Genomic DNA, 17,244 nt, shown 5'->3' on the forward strand with positions numbered 1-17,244 from the left:
AAGCATCATATGAAAAAGGAAAAATGTATCTTACAGAACTGCTCCTATGGTACCCCATAGCACTGACATCCTGGAAACTACACATTTAAAAGTAGACGTTTACATACAAAGGTTCATTTAACAGATTCTCAAACTTGTATGTCAGTGGGCCAGAGCATTATCCTTTCCCCATATCTACACCTCCCTCCCCCCGCCAAATTAAAGAAAACTGGTACATAAGAGTTGCCGCTAATATCAGCAGAGATCAAAGTCTCAATCCCAATTCCCAGGCCTTGCCCTTTACCCAAACTTTCACAACTCATTTCTTTAAGGGCAACTGGGCTATTGGAGGAACTAAGAATTTCCCCTTGAAAAGTAGAACGAGTGTAGGAAAGAATCATGATCAATAATACAATCTCATAAAACTCAGATACTATTATGATAGGAGCAAAAGATTAATATACTCATCCCTGTGGAGAACTGGCTTGAGGACCTACCCCCTCTCCACACACCCTCCCGGGTCCCTTAAGTCATCTTTAGATGGCTGTTTGCAGCACTAAATGCAACCTAAATACTGAATAAATAGCTGTTCTTCCTTATTGTTTATGGAATCATGAAATCCCTTCATGTTCACTACAGAGGCAGTTTTCTTCCTGTGTAATTTGTTTTTGTTAAATCTACAGGTACAAAATGCTCAAATATGGAAGGTCACACAGTACAGAACAACTTGTAACCTTTTTCCTCCGCCAAGCCTCATAATTCTTTTCTCTGAATCTTTCTGTGGAAGTCAATACATTGAGTGAAAGATGGAGAGTGGGGGGCAGGAACTGTGGCAGGATTTACATGAAAGAGACTAGAGAGAAACTAGCAAAAGAAGAGGGAGAGGAAAGAAGTGGAAACATCAAGGCATCACCCTGGGGAGGGATGTTTGTGCGGTGCTGTAGATATTTGTTAGGAGATGGGTAAAGAGGAATCTGAAAGCATTTCTCTGTGTATGAAGCCATGCGGTACTTCCAGAAAACTTTAGTAAATATTCATGTTATTTCTCAAGGCTTCTGGAGTCAGAATTGTAGGCTATGTCTAAATGGTTCAGCTGCACTTGGATAACATCTGAGACAGGCTCAAGAAGAGCAATCAAAACAGCAGGCTGACTCTGGGAGGCAACTCTTTGGAAATTTCTGCAGCCTATTCCAGAACAGCACATGTTATTTCGTTTTCATTTTTGTTATAACTGTCATTTTTAAACCTTTGGTTTCCTCTAAATAGAAGACTTGTTGCTGCTATTTTTTACACTCTCAAAACTGCAGTTTCAGCTTCCAGATCACATTTCCCACCCATAATTGTAACAAACCAAATGGGTCTGGTGGAAAAGACTGCTGTGTTTAACTTTTGGCATCTGAGATATTCCCCCACAGTGTGTGCCTCTGTCTCACACTGAGTGAAAAGATGAACAGTTTCGCACCCGGGAGATCAAATTAACTAATGAGGTAAATCTGACATTCGTGGGTGAAACACCACACTGTTTGAAGATTCGTCTGAAAGGGACTTCACAAAAAGCCATTCAAAAAAAATAATTCATCCTCAAGTCATTGATGAGCAACTCTGGAAACTGCATTCCTGATTTAGGGAAGGCAAGGTGGTAAAAATGAATACACCTGAAGACACAGGTGCAATCTGGCCGCCCTTCGCCACTCACTGGCCCACTGGCCTGGAGAGCTTTGGGGCAGGGCTGGGAACAGGGTGCTCCATAGGGTCAAGCAGATCCCCAGGCTAATGATAGCCCTTTTGTATTAGTGTGTGGCTCTGTGATTGCTGTCAGTGGGGAAACAAGGGGGCAGTGACAGTTGGGGGCACATGAAAGAGCGGTCACGCATGGTTTTAATGGCTCATGTAGAAGAAGCAGATACTGCCTGCACTGGCATGCCAGGGAGAAAACTATTAGTCATCTCAACTGCATGCCCCAAAGAAGGGAAGGCTATGAGCCTGAGGCTATGAGACTGATGGTCTCTGCTTTGGCTAAGCCTCTGCTGATTCTCTGCCTTCAAGAGCACTACTGAGGCCATAGAGTCCATGTTTCTTTGGGTCTGGCTCACTTCACTTAGTATAACTTTTTCCAAGTCCTTCCATTTCCTTACAAATGGAACAATGTCATTCTTTCTGATAGAGGCATAAAATTCCATTGTGTAAATGTACCACATTTTCCTGATCCATTCATCTATGGAGGGGCATCTGGGTTGGTTCCAGCTTCTCGCTATGACAAATTGTGCTGCGATGAACATTGTTGTGCTGGTGGCATTACTGTGATTTTGTTTGTGGGCTTTTGGATAGATACCCAACAGTGGGGCTGCTGGGTCATAGGGGAGTTCTATATTGAGCCTTCTGAGGAATCTCCATACTGCTTGCCAGAGTGGCTGAACCAGTTTACATTCCCACCAACAATGAAGTAGGGTTCCCTTTTGGCCACATCCCCTCCAACAATTGTTATTGTTAGTTTTCTTGATATATGACATTCTTGCTGGGGTGAGATGGAATCTCAATGTTGTTTTGATTTGCATTTCCTTTATGGCCAGTGATGTAGAGCATGTTTTCATATGTCTATTGGCCATTCTCATTTCCTCATCAGAGAAGTTTCTTTGTAAGTCTTTAGCCCACTTGATGAGGGGGCTATTGGTTCTTTGCGGTTTTGTTTTGGAAGAAGGTAATTTTTTTAGTTCTGCATATATTTTAGAGATGAGGCCTTTGTCCGTTGAATGGCCGGTAAAGATCTTCTCCCAGTCTGTGGGCTTTCTGTTTATCTTGAGAGCTATGTCCTTTGCTGTGCAGAAGCTCTGGAGTTTGATGCAGTCCCATTTGTCCAACCTTTCTTTGATTTGTAGCCTTTCAGGGTCTTTGTTAAGGAAGTTCTGTCCTGTGCCAAGGAGCCCAAGTGTTTCTCCTACTCCTTCCTTTCGTGTCTTCAGGGTGCCTGTTTTGATGGGAATAATTAGTACAGGTTTAGGCAAGCCATAGCAGAGCATCACAAGGCCCAATAGCTATACCCTTAGAAACACATAAGATGATGCTAAGTGAAATGAACTCCATGTTATGGAAACAAGTGATATATCACAGTTGTAACTACTTTCAACGTCCTATGTGTAGTTTCTATTATTGATGATGTTCTTGTATCACCTTCCTATGGTTGTACCTACACTATCTCTGTAATCTTATCTGAGTATATTGGAAACCGTGTTTACTGGTATTGGAAGTAGGAAATTCAAAGGGAAAACCAAATTTGAGAGACACAGGGTAAAAAAAGAGAAATAACTACAAAAGCAATACTTGCAAAACTGTTTGGTGTAAGTGAACTGAACACCTGGGGGGGGAGGGAAAGGGGGGGAGGGAGGGGGGCATGAGGGACAAGGCAACAAACAGTACAAGAAATGTATCCAATGCCCAACATATGATACTGTAACCTCTCTGTACATCAGTTTGATAATAAAAATTTGAGAAAAAAAAAGAGCACTACTGAATCAAATAATAGGAATAGATGAGGAGGAACCTTTCCTGTTCCACTATGGGATCATGCAAGCTTCTCTGGGATGTCATGCCAACTCCAAATGCAATCCATGTCCAAATTAATCACCACTGATCTTCACCAATAGAACAATGACAACGGACCAAGGGAGACCAAGAAGCATGACCACAGTTCATGTCTAGCCTCCTTGGGCTTTCTGAATTTTGTGTTCACTGTTCCAATTTTTCTTCCTTTTTTTGTATTCATTTATACACATGTATATATGTATATGCATGTGCGTATGTATGTATGTATGTATACATACACAAAGTCAGCCCTCATCTCTTATCTGCTGTTTCCACAGTTATAGGTTGAATTAATCTTGGATCAGAAACATTTCCAGATAAAAACCTGCACCTGTGCCGAAAATGTACAGAGTTTTTCTGGCAATTAGTCCCTAAATAATGCAGTACTGCAATGATCTTCATGACATTTACATTGATTGGATATTATAAATAAATTAAACTTTTAATACACTCTGCCTCTCTCCAATGTTTTTCATTCCATTCACTTCCTCTGTAAGATTGGAGGTTATGTTCTATTTCTTTAATAATTAGCGTAGGTGACCAAAGTTACTTTTAAACTGTTCTTCTTCCAAATGGTGGGAGCAACATAAATACCTTAAGATCATTTTGAAACTCCAAAACTATCAGCTTAAATTTTCTGATACTTCCATCTTTTAAAATTTCATATACTAGACATACTTATCACTATTTTTACACACTTTTCCCTCTTAGATCTAGTTTATATTTACTGGTATCATTGCATTTATGCTTTATCTCAAACATTGCATGAATAAATTTAGATATGTCTGCAGATTTCCCCTTATCTATTGGAGATAAATGTGTGTATGTGTGTGTATTCTGGGACTGAGTCTTGAACTCAGGGCCTTGCACTTTTGCTTGGGTCCTTACTCAACACTGACACTCTATCTACCACATGTGTCACAGCTCAACTTTCATCTCCTTGCTGGTTCATCAGAGATAAGAGTCACAGATTTGTCTGTCTTGGCTAGTTTTGAACTAAGATCCTTAGCCTCTTGAGTAGTTAGGATCTTGTATTTCCTTCTGACTGCTCTTCAATTTCTTTTTTTTTTTTTTTTTTGGCAGTCCTGGGGCTTGGACTCAGGGCCTGAGCACTGTCCCTGGCTTCTTTTTGCTGAAGGCTAGCACTACTCTGCCACTTGAGCCACAGCGCCACTTCTGGCCATTTTCTGTATATGTGGTACTGGGGAACTGAACCCAGGGCTTCATGTATACGAGGCAAACACTCTTGCCACTAGGCCGTATCCCCAGCCCCTGCTCTTCAATTTCTTGATCTATGGATTCAGCAATTTTGCCATGTTGTTATTCAGATATGTTTTTGTTTTTGCTTATTCTCCCTAAGACTCACTGACTTCCTGGAGTATGAGGTTTGGTGTTATCTCCATAATTCTGAAATTTTTCTTTCTGCTATCTCCTCAAGATTTGCTTTTCTTTTGTATAATTGTTCGGAACTCCCATTATATATATTTAAGACTTTGTCTATCTTCTATGTCTCTCAACTGTGCTTTAAAATTTCCTATTTGACACTCTATGTGGTTCTCTGGATAATTCCTTCCAATCTATCTTCCAAGATGCTAATTTCTTTCCAGCTGTGTCTAATCTTCCATCGAACCCACCCACTGAGATTTTATATTAATTATTATATGGTTCATTTATAGAATTTTATTGCTTCTATTTCAAGTCTGCTTGGTTGCTTCTAATCATTTCTTGTTCCTTTCTTATATTTTTAAGCCTCTCTTGTTCTTATTTACACATATTAAATGTTATTTTATAGTTCTTTTCTGGTAATTCTGGAATCTAAAAAAAAAATTCCCAGCATTTATCTGCATGGTCTCACACTGGTGCTTTGTTTTTTTCTTTCTCTTCCCTGAAAACTCATTTTCCCTGAAATACCTTTTCTGAGAATTCCTCAGGCCTTGTTGGGAATTACATGCCCTCAGAGACTATCTGCACTTTCTCTGCTTGCTGCCTAGTTCAGGTTTCTTGGACTAACTGTATCAGACACTGCAGAGCCCCAAGCGGGTTGCTTTTAGTGCCAGGGCATACGCAGGTAAGTTTCCTTCTCTCCTCTTCCATGGTGCAGATTTTATTTATCATTCACCTTGACAATGGGCTTTCTGTTCTCTCTTTTGCCCTGCTCAGCCACTACAAAAACATTACATCACCTGTGCCACCATATACACAGAAGGAAATTGTTTCAGTCTTGACTTACTATACAGGGCCATGCTTTTATTTAACTTTTTTAGGGGGGGGGCGGCAAGTGTTACATAAGGGGGTTCAAACTCAAGTCTTTGCTTGCTTGGCTGGCTCTCTATTACTTGAGTCATACCTCTAGCTTGGTATTTTGCTAGTTAATTGGAGATGGAGTCTCACAGATTGTTCTGCCCAGGCTAGCTGTAAGCCTTTATCCTTCAGGACTCAGCCTCCTGAGTAGCAAGGATTATTGGCAGAAGCCATTGGTGCCCGGCTTCATGACAGTTTCCTTCAAATTCTTTGATTATCTGCTAGTCCAGCAATATATTTAAAGACCAATAAAGTGTCTAGATCTTCTAATTGTTGTTAGCAGGAAACATTTTCAGGTTATCTAGTCCACAATACTGCCAGTAACTAATTTTTTTAGTGTTTTTTTCCTTACATAGGAGATATATTTTTTAATCATACAAAAATTTTGTACTTTCTATGATAAAAACAAATAATATATTATGCATTATTTCTTATTTTCTTGATATAGTTAGAAATAACCTAGCTCTAATATTACAAAAAATAAGAGGACACATATTTGAAATTGTATATATAATTGTATATATTATATTATATTGTATATATATATATTATATTACATATTATATATTATTTGGCTTTTTTCCAATAAAATTTCCTATGCAATTTCTTATTATGTAAGTGGTGAGGTTATAGTTTGTTTTTACAGATGGCATCCTAATATATTTCATTAAATAACCATTATTTTCCTTAATGAATAGAAATACCCCAAATTTTACAAGCTGTATTCCTGAATAATCTTTAAATTTCATATATTAGACATATTTATCACTATTTTACATACTTCTTTCCTTAGGTTTAATCTGTATTTACTGCATTGCATTTCTGCTTTATCTCAAACACTTCTCAAACAATTTTAGATATGCCTCTGTATTTGAGGCTGGTATGTAGCTTAGTGGCAAAGCATTTGCCTAGCAAGTATACTATCCTGGATTTGATTCCCAGTATCAAAAAAAGGACAAAAATATTTTTATTGGGCTAGGACTGTGGCTTAGTGCTACAGTGCTTGCCTAGTATACCTGACGCCCTGGGGTTCCATTCCTTGGTACCACATAAACAAACAAAAAAAAAAGATAAAATAAATTTAAAACTTAAAAGAATTGTTATTATAAAGGTGATGTACAAAGGCATTACAGTTACTTAAGTCAGGTAAAGAGAACATTTCTTTTTGGACAATGTCACCCCTTCCCATGTTTTCTCCCAGTTTTCCCCTCCCTTCCCCACCCACAAGTTGTGTAGTTCTTCAACATAGTGTCTAATTAGTACCACTGCTGCATTTGTTCACCCCCCGCCCTTCCATTTCTGTGCCTTCCCTGACACTTCCGAAGACATATAAGTGAACAAACAGAACAAAAAGAAAAAGAAACAAAAATGACAAAAAGATGAGAGAGTTGAGAGTTGAACTTGACGTGTGTGTGTGTGTGTGTGTGTGTGTGTGTGTGTGTGTGTGTGTGTTTCTAGGCTATCTTAATTCATCATAAGAGGCCTGTTGTTTTAAAAAATGTTCCATAATTCCATCAACTACCTTGAAATTTTTTGGCAGTATTAGGATACGAACTTAGGTGCTCTAGCCCTTGAGCCATGCCCCAGGTACTTTGAATGCTATCCTTTTACTTTCTCCCTCTCTCTCTTTTCTCTGTGTTTGTGTGTGCACACTGTGGTTTGAACAGCAAACCTCAGGTCAGCGCTTTCTCTCACAGCTGGCACTGTGCTGCCTGAGCTGTGCCTGCAGATTTGGCTCGCTGCTGGCTATCGTTTTGCTGGAGTTAAGAGTCTCTTCTATTTCTCTGCCTGGCTTGGCTTCAAACCATAATCCTAACATCTCAGCCTCCTGAACAATTACGACTGTAGGCATGAGCCCCCAGTGTCAAGCTGAATCTTTTCTCTGTGACACACAATTATCCTGCCCAAATTCCTAATATAGCTGTTAAATTTTTGACTGGGACATATTTCCCCCCATACTCATTTAGATATTATTTTACAAATAATTGGTCTTTTGTTTCTATCAGAGGCGAGGTAGGGAGCAATGGGTCCCTTGAAGCATTCCCCCGGATAAAAGGTTAAGGAAGACCTGCTTACAGGGATGTGGGCAAATGTGGCAAAACCAACAAGGAAGCACTCGGGGGACACAAAGAGTTGTCACTAGCAGACTTGAGTTTAAGAGGTAAAGGGGGAGATTCTGATCCTGGAGATGACAGAGAACCGCTGCAGACTACAGAGGGAGGAGCCAGCACCGAGCAGTAGATTCCTCTGACCATTCCCATATCTTCTCCTGACATTTGGGGGGCCTCTCATCGGACATACCCTAGCAGAATCCAGAGAGCAGAGAGTTCAGGAACTAACCCTAATGGAGGCCTAGCCTCCAGCAGCACATTAGAGGCCAGAGATTTGGAAGGGCAAATGGAAAGTAATTAGCACAGCTTTATTTATGGCCTGATAGCTTTCTTGTTGTTGTTGTTGTTGTTGTTGTTAATGTGTGCAACACTGAGGTGTTGTGAAAATTCGAGAAATATTTCACAGAAAAATTCTTAGATAAGTCATTCTAGAGAAAGAATGGACTTATTTTCCTGAAGGCAAATGCCAGTGAAACTCAAATGCAGTGGTTACATGCAATGGTAATAGTTGGTTCTCACTTTGGGGAGGGGACTTGGGAGGAGGAGAGGCAAGGGAGGGCTTGGGGGGGAGGGCAACATATTCTAGGCTGCAAAGCTTCCTTGTCAGATTAAAAAGCTAAAATTTTTCTGGTGACCAAGAACGGCAGCAGGCAAATTGCCTGTCTCCTCCACAGACAGAGAGCCTGTCCCCCATCCATTACAGGATGATCTCTCATTAGCTCCAACTTTGAAACACAATTTTCTACTCCTTCATTGTAAAATCCCCAAAGATGCCTCTGAAGTTTTTATTTTTTATTTTTTTCTCCCATGAAATGAAGAACAGTAAATCTTTCCACAAAGAGAATCCACAGAAACTAATAAAGAGTAGTTTAAATTCAAGAGCACCTGGAAAGAGTGCAGAAATCAGCAGATCAGAGCAAATTGGGTTGTTTCCAAGGAAGGTTGTTTGGGATCATCGCTTCCTTCCTTTACACTCATTCCTCTGCTGGTCAAACTATAGGAATCTGCAGACTCAGCAGGGCTACAGTCATATCAGACCCCACATGTCCTTGGATGGCTGGACTTCTGTCCTCCAGATCTTGCTTGGGCCCAAGGAGGATTCAGAGCTTTCAAGAACTAATGATCCCACTTCTTGGGATGTCAGAGTTTCTGAGCAAATGCTGAGCACTTGACAGGACAGACTTGGTCTCAGTGACTCTCAGCCCTCTCAGAGTTGCCAGTCATCTCTCCTAACACATACCAGCAGAGTGGGGCTGACCACAGCCACTGTTTCCTTCCATCCTCATCTTGTGCTTTGCTAATGCAGATATTGCTCTAGGGCTGGCCTGGTGAGTCTGATAAATCACCCAGCCATGGATCTCAGCAAATGAACTCTAGCAAATGATCAGATTACTGAATTTTTTTTCAAGTCATTTGAAGTATATGAGCATGCCTAGAATAAAGTACGTAAATAAATTTGCCTCTTCTCTGACATATTCTTTATAACTCAACGTCTTGGATAGAAGGGGGTAGTGTCAACCTTAATATCATCTCACTCTAACTAATTTTGTTATAAGATTTTTAGTTGATGAATCATGTTGTGAATGTGTTTTTAAAATAATTTTGGAAAGGGACTATTTATTTATCTACTTTCTGTGGGTAGATTTTCTTGGGTCCAGTTCTATCCTTCCAAATTCTCCCTGTTGTCCTCCTACAGTCCTGGGTCACTTGGTTACCATTGCTGCCTACACTTTGTATCCACAACAAGGTCATCTCCCAGCTACCCTTGCACCAAACCTTTTCTCTCTTCACTTGCTCAACTGTTCATCAAAGTCTGCATCCATCTATCCCTTGATTGAGCCCCAGACTCTCCCTCCTCTGTAGGAGACCCACTGCACATGCTCCTGGCATGCTGAAGTGAACACTTGGAAACTTAACTATCATTCCCCTCAATATCAACATAACCCTCCTCTAATATCTTTCTTTCCTTCCAATTACTCCTGAAACATCCAAGATCTAATCCATCAGAGCCACATTTGCAATTCTGTCATCATGCCACTTTCAGACTTTTCAGGTGAAATTCATCAACTCTTAGATTGCTACAATACAGTCCTAACTACTCCTCTCTGTACTTCTAATTTCTTCTGATTTAGCTCTTCAAGGATGCTGTCAGATCATATGAAAGAACTCATTTTAATCACATTCCTTCTTTTCTCAGTAGCCTGATATGGTTCCCTATTTGCTGTCTACAGAATTACTAACTCAACACCTGAGCTTCAAGGGTGCTGTTTCAGCCTCCAAGTCTAGCACTCTCATTATTCTACTTTTACAGTACGGGGGATTGAACTTGCGAACTCGCACTTACTAGGCAAGAGCTCTGCCACTGCAGCCATGCCCCAGTCCCATATATTCTTTTTTTTTTTTTGGCCAGTCCTGGGGCTTGGACTCAGGGGCCTAAGCACTGTCCCTGGCTTCTTTTTGCTCAAGGCTAGCACTCTGCCACTTGAGCCACAGTGCCACTTCTGGCCATTTTCTGTATATGTGGTGCTGGGGAATCGAACCCAGGGCCTCATGTATATGAGGCAGGCACTCTTGCCAGTAGGCCATATCCCCAGCCCCAACCATATATTCTTTAAATAAAACATTTGCAGCACAAAGTCACAGGCTGGGAGGAGAATGGGGCATCTCAAGGTCACTGGGCCTCTCTACACAGTGGAAGGACCCAGTCCAAGACACTGTATAAGGACCCACACTGCCCTACTCTAATGGGCATGAGCAAAATAAGCCTGTTACCAGAGTTGTCTCTCCCAATTCTGGACTTGAAACTTTTCTTTAACATGAGCTTTCATGTACCTAACTTCTGATTGTATTTATTAGTCATTAAGCAAATGAACATTTGCAACATACTAAAGTCACCAGTGCATCATCTAAGTACGGGAAAGAAAGGAATAGAAAACCATTTTCCATCCAAAGAGCCTCAGAGACTTTGCTTTAAATAGGCTTCCAAGAAAAATCAGGAGGAATCGAAGATGGTGCCGCCACAGTAGGGAGGCACCCCAACTCTCTCCAACTGAATAATGAGCTGGGAACTCCAGCACCCAACACCCATCAAGAATCCAGCAAAACCAGCAGCAAGAAGCAACAGAGGAACTCAGGAAACAAAAAAGAACAAAAAAAAGAAGAGCCTATAACCTGCACGGAGCAGGAAAAATCTCCGGGCTACCCGCCCCACCCGCCGACCCTGGCCCAAACAGGGCCAGGCTGGGAAAGGGGACCCGGCACCGGCAAACCAACAGCCGAAAAGTCACACCAGGAGCGCAGAGTCCAGACAGCAGGAGCTCCACGGACCCCAGAACTGAGTGCAGACCAACAGAGACACTGGAGCTGAGGCACTGAAGGGCCAGGATCAGACGTAAGCAACAGGGGAACCGGGCAGTGCAGATGGGGAGAGCTGGGGCCACCACCACCAAATGACCGATTGCCACACCCAGCACCACAGCCCTGAAAAGCCCACGGTGGCGCGGGACGCTCACACAATCCAAGACCCATAGGTTCCTCATTACCCCCGCCTCCATGGGAGACCAGATCTAGCAGAGACCCAAAACCTACAAAGAAGCTAGAGTTCCCTCCCTCCCCCTCCCTACCCCGAGGGAACAAAAGAACCAGCCACAAATCAGGCAGCAAAAGGTCCCTACAGACTCTGGGAGGACACAGGAGCTAGCAGGGGCGGAGCAGCGCCAAGGCAGCAGAGGAGCCTGAGCCAGGCCGCACCGGCCCCGCCCCCTCCCCAAGAGGGGCCTGGGGACCGGTGGGCATTGGAAGCCCCACCTGAAGCGCCTGGTCCTCACGGACTTTTTGAACAGCAGTCACAGGCTCACTGGGCCCGAACACACGTCCCCCTCACAGCTGAGGCACAGAGTCTGTGGGCACCAGCCCGCGCCCGGACACTTGGCCCAGCTGGGGCTCACGCATAACGCCGCCCACAGCAAGCTCGCCAGAGGGCACAAGCACCCTTTAAGAGCTCCAGGCAGCACACCCCCAGAGGAAGCACTAGAGTACACTCGCACGTGCCCCCCCCCCCCAGGGCCACCGTGGGCCAGTGTGCTAGCCCTCCAGCAAGAGGACCTCGTGCCAAATCTTCACAGGAGCTTTGCACAGGTGGGCAGGGCCTCGAGTGGCAGCTCCCGCTCTGGTAGGCACATCTTGCACAGGTGGGTGGGCCGCCCCCAACAACACCAGCCCCGGAGCAACCCACACAAGTGGGCAAACTGCCTCTCAGCGGCAAATCTTAATCTGAGAGGTAAGCTCCTCTGACAAAGATACCGAGTGGAAAAAAGAACCAAAGAAGAGAAAAGCCTCGAGTTCTGGGAAGACAGCGGAGGAGCTGCAGAGCCCTAGCTGAGCTCCCTCCGACATCGCAGTTTTCTCACTCCATAGAAACTTTTACTCCTAGAAAGACAGCCAGAGTAAGTTCTAGCAGTACAGGGATTCTGGCCAGGAAGGAAAAATCGACTTTGCTCGTCTGAAAACACTGATTTGAGCTCCGGGCAGCGTCCCACCGCCGCGCCAGTGCCGGCACCGGCACAGCACCCGGCACAGCGCCCGGCACAGCAACCCGCACTCCACGCAGCTAAAGCACACAGCATAGACCAGGGAGAAATCGTCCAGACGGCGGTTGAGCATGGACGATCTGAAATCGCAGAGAAAGCGTGAGTACCCCATGAAAGATATTCTCATTCGCGCCCACAGAGCAGCTTCTGGAAGGCAGCCCTTCCCCCACCACCAGAGCAAAGCGCCATCTTTGCCACTGGCATAGGGTCAGACCAGATTGGAACTAAAGCAGGCCTGGGGAAAGGGAGGTCAAAGGAGCCATCTTTGAAAAGGGCAAGAGGGTCCGACCAGTGAGAGCCAGCTCCGCCCAGGAGAACGCCCCCTGTCCAGGTGGGAGGCATGTCCTGAGCCTCGGCTTAGCCAGAGGTGCCCCGCCCTGCCCACCGGAATTTATAAATTTAAAGTGAAAGCAGCGAGCAGCTCCTGGTGGCACGGAAACACCAGACGGGGGAACAAACAGTTCTTGAGACAGTTAAACCTAAGACCTAAGAAATGACATGGAAATCATCAGGAAAGACCAGTCAGAAAGAAAAGAGATTCGAAATCAAGTAGCTAGCCTACAGTCCCGACTAACTGAAGCAGAGGATCGAATTTCAGAAGCTGAAGGTTCCTTAGATTCTATGGAGAAAGATCAAAAAGCAATACAAATCCAGCCCAATCAACAAAACAGATCGCTACAGGAGATTCAAGACACGATCAGGAAACCCAATTTAAGGATAATAGGTATTGAGGAAAACTTGGAGAAAGAGGTTAATGGGATAGGCAACCTATTTAACAGTATATTAGCTGAGAACTTCCCAAATATCCAGAAGGAAAGGCCTATACAGATACAAGAAGCATTTAGAACCCCAAACCGACACCAGACCAGAATAGGACATCCCACCGACACACTGTGATCAAAACAGGATCAGTAGCGTACAAGGAAAGAATCCTTAAAGCTGTTAGGGAGAAGAAAACAATCACATATAAAGGAAAAGCAATCAGAATTACCCCAGACTTCTCAGCAGAGACCATGAAAGCAAGGAGAGCCTAGAATGAAGTATACCAAACACTAAATAAAAATAACTACCAACCAAGAATTCTATACCCAGCCAAACTCTCATTCATAGCCGAAGGTCAAATAAAAGTCTTCCACAGTAAGGAAAAACTGAAACAATATATCTCCACCAAACCAGCTTTACAGAAAATCTTCAAAGATGTACTATACAGGGAAAATAATCAAGATCCCAATACAGACAGAGAAATGAACCCTAAATACTAAACATCAGATCAAGACATGGGAAGACACAGCTTTAAACAAGATAGTGATAATGAAAGCAACAAACGATCATCTCTCAATCCTAACTCTCAACATTAATGGACTTAATTCTCCAATCAAATGATATAGGCTCATAAGTTGGATCAAAAATCAAGATCCATCTTTCTGCTGCCTCCAAGAGACACATCTATCCAGCAAAAGTAAACATCTTCTAAAAGTGAAAGGCTGGAATCAAATCTATCAAGCAAATGGCCGCCATAAGCAGGCTGGAGTTGCAATCCTAGTATCAGACAAAATTGACTTCAAATTAAAAAAGGTAAGAAGAGACAAAGAAGGCTACTACATACTAGTAATGGGATCTCTCCTACAGGAAGATATAACCATTCTAAATATCTGCACACCAAATGCAGGAGCACCCAACTTCATCAAACAAACACTACTGACTCTAAAAACACTCATAGACCCAAAAAGATTGATAGTTGGGGACTTTAACACTCCACTATCACCTCGGGAGAGATCAACACTCCAAAAACTGAACAAAGAAACCACAGAATTAAATAATTGCATAGACCAACTAGACTTAACCGACATCTACAGAATATTCCACCCAGCAACAACAGAATACACATTCTTCTCCGCAGCACATGGAACATTCTCCCAAATAGATCACATCTTAGGGCACAAAGAAAATCTGTACAGATTCAGAAGTATCAAAACCATTCCCTGCATTCTCTCAGACTACAATGGAATAAAATAAGAGCTCAACTCAAACAGCTACCACAGAAATTGCTACAATTCATGGAGACTAAATAACACACTGCTGAACCATCAGAGGGTCATTGAAGAAATTAAAACGGAAATTCAAATGTTTAAGGAATTCAGCCAAGTTGAAGACACAAAGTACCAGCTCCTTTGGGACACAGCAAAGGCAGTACTCAGAGGAAAATTTATATCTCTGAGTGCATACATCAACAAACTGGAGAAACAGCAACTCAATAACTTAAGGAAGCACCTTAATTTCCTTGAGAGAGAACAACAAGCCAAACCCCAAGTCAATAGATGGAAGCAAATAATTAAAATCAAATCAGAATTAAATCAATTAGAGAACAAAAAAAAACATCGACAGAATCAACAAAACAAAGAGTTGGTTCTTTGAAAAAATCAACAAGATAGACAGACCCCTGGCAAACCTGACCAAGAAATTAAGGCAGCACACTCAAATAAACAAGATAAGAGATGAAACAGGTAACATCACCACAGAAATAACAGAAATTCAGAAAATAATAAGGGACTATTTGGCAAACCTTTATGCCAACAAATTCGAGAACTTGGAAGAAATGGATGATTTCCTAGAAAAAATTCATATCCCCAAACTTAACCATGAAGATTTAAACCTTCTAAACAGACTCATATCCAGTATTGAAATAGAAACGGAAATAAATGATCTCCCATCCAAGAAAAACCCAGGTCCAGATGGATTCACTGCAGAATTCTACAAGGCCTTCAAAACAGAACTCACACCAATATTTCTCAAACTCTTCAATGAAATTGAAAGAGAACGTTCACTACCAGACTCATTCTAAGAAGCCAGTATAACCCTCATCCCAAAACCAGGCAGGGACTCATCACGGAAAGAGGACTATAGACCGATTTCCCTGATGAACATAGTCGCAAAAATTACAATTCCCAACATCAAGCTGTATTATAAAGCTATAGTAATAAAAACAGCTTGGTATTGGCATCAGAACAGGCCTGAAGACCAATGGAACAAAATTGAAGACCCAGAAATGAACCCACAGAACTATACCTACTTAATCTTTGATAAAGGAGCTAAAACAATAGTTTGGAAGAAAGATAGCCTCTTTAACAAATGGTGCTGGCAAAATTGGCTCAACACATGCAACAAACTCAAACTAGATCCTTATATATCACCCTGCACAAAAATCAATTCCAAATGGATTAAAGACCTCGAAATCAAAACAGACACCCTGAAAACACTAAAGGAAGGAGTAGGAGAAACACTTGGACTCCTTGGTGCAGGACGGAACTTCCTTAACAATGACCCAGAAAGGCTACAAATCAAAGAAAGGTTGGACAAATGGGACTGCATCAAACTGCAGAGCTTCTGCAGGGCAAAGGACATAGCTCGCAAGATCAACAGAAAGCCTACAGACTGGGAGAAGATCTTTACCGGCCATTCAACGGACAAAGGCCTCATCTCTAAAATATATGCAGAACTAAAAAAATTACCTTCTTCCAAAACGAAACCGCAAAGAACTAATAGCCCCCTCATCAAGTGGGCTAAAGACTTACAAAGAGACTTCTCCGATGAGGAAATGAGAATAACCAAGAGACATATGAAAAAGTGCTCTACATCACTGGCCATAAAAGAAATGCAAATCAAAACAACATTGAGATTCCATCTCACCCCAGTAAGAATTTCATATATCAAGAAAACTAACAATAACAATTGTTGGAGGGGATGTGGCCAAAAGGGAACCCTACTTCATTATTGGTGGGAATGTAAACTGGTTCAGCCACTCTGGCAAGCAGTATGGAGATTCCTCAGAAGGCTAAATATAGAACTCCCCTATGACCCAGCAGCCCCACTTTTGGGTATCTATCCAAAAGACCACAAACAAAATCACAGTAATGCCACCAGCACAACAATGTTCATCGCAGCACAATTTGTCATAGCGAGAATCTGGAACCAACCCAGATGCCCCTCCGTAGATGAATGGATCAGGAAAATGTGGTACATATACACAATGGAATTTTATGCCTCTATCAGACAGAATGACATTGCCCCATTTGTAAGGAAATGGAAGGATTTGGAAAAGATTATACTAAGTGAAGTGAGCCAGACCCAAAGAAACATGGACTCTAGGGTCTCCCTTATTGGGAATAATTAGTACAGGTTTAGGCAAGTCATAGCAGAGCATCACAGAGCCCAATAACTATGCCCTTATGATCACATAAGATGATGCTAAGTGAAATGAACTCCATGTTATGGAAATGATTGTTATATCACAGTTGTAACTACTTTCAACGTCCCATGTGTATCTGTAGCTTCTATTATTGATGATGTTCTTGTATCACCTTTCTGTGGTTGTACCTACACTATCTCTGTAATCTTATCTGAGTATATTGGAAACCATGTATACTGGTATTAGAAGTAGAAAATTGAAAGGGAATACCAAAATTGAGAGACACAGGGTCAACAAAGAGAAACAACTACAAAAGCAATATTTGCAAAAGTGTTTGGTGTAAGTGAACTGAACACCTCAGGGTGGGAATGGGTAAGGGGGAGGGAGAAGGGGGATATGAGGGACAAGGTAACAAACAGTACAAGAAATGTAACCAATGCCTAACGTTTGAAACTGTAATCTCTCTGTACAGCAGTTTGATAATAAAAATTTGAAAAAA

Source organism: Perognathus longimembris, chromosome 3 (genome assembly GCF_023159225.1).
Source record: "Perognathus longimembris pacificus isolate PPM17 chromosome 3, ASM2315922v1, whole genome shotgun sequence".
NCBI lineage: Eukaryota > Metazoa > Chordata > Mammalia > Rodentia > Heteromyidae > Perognathus > Perognathus longimembris.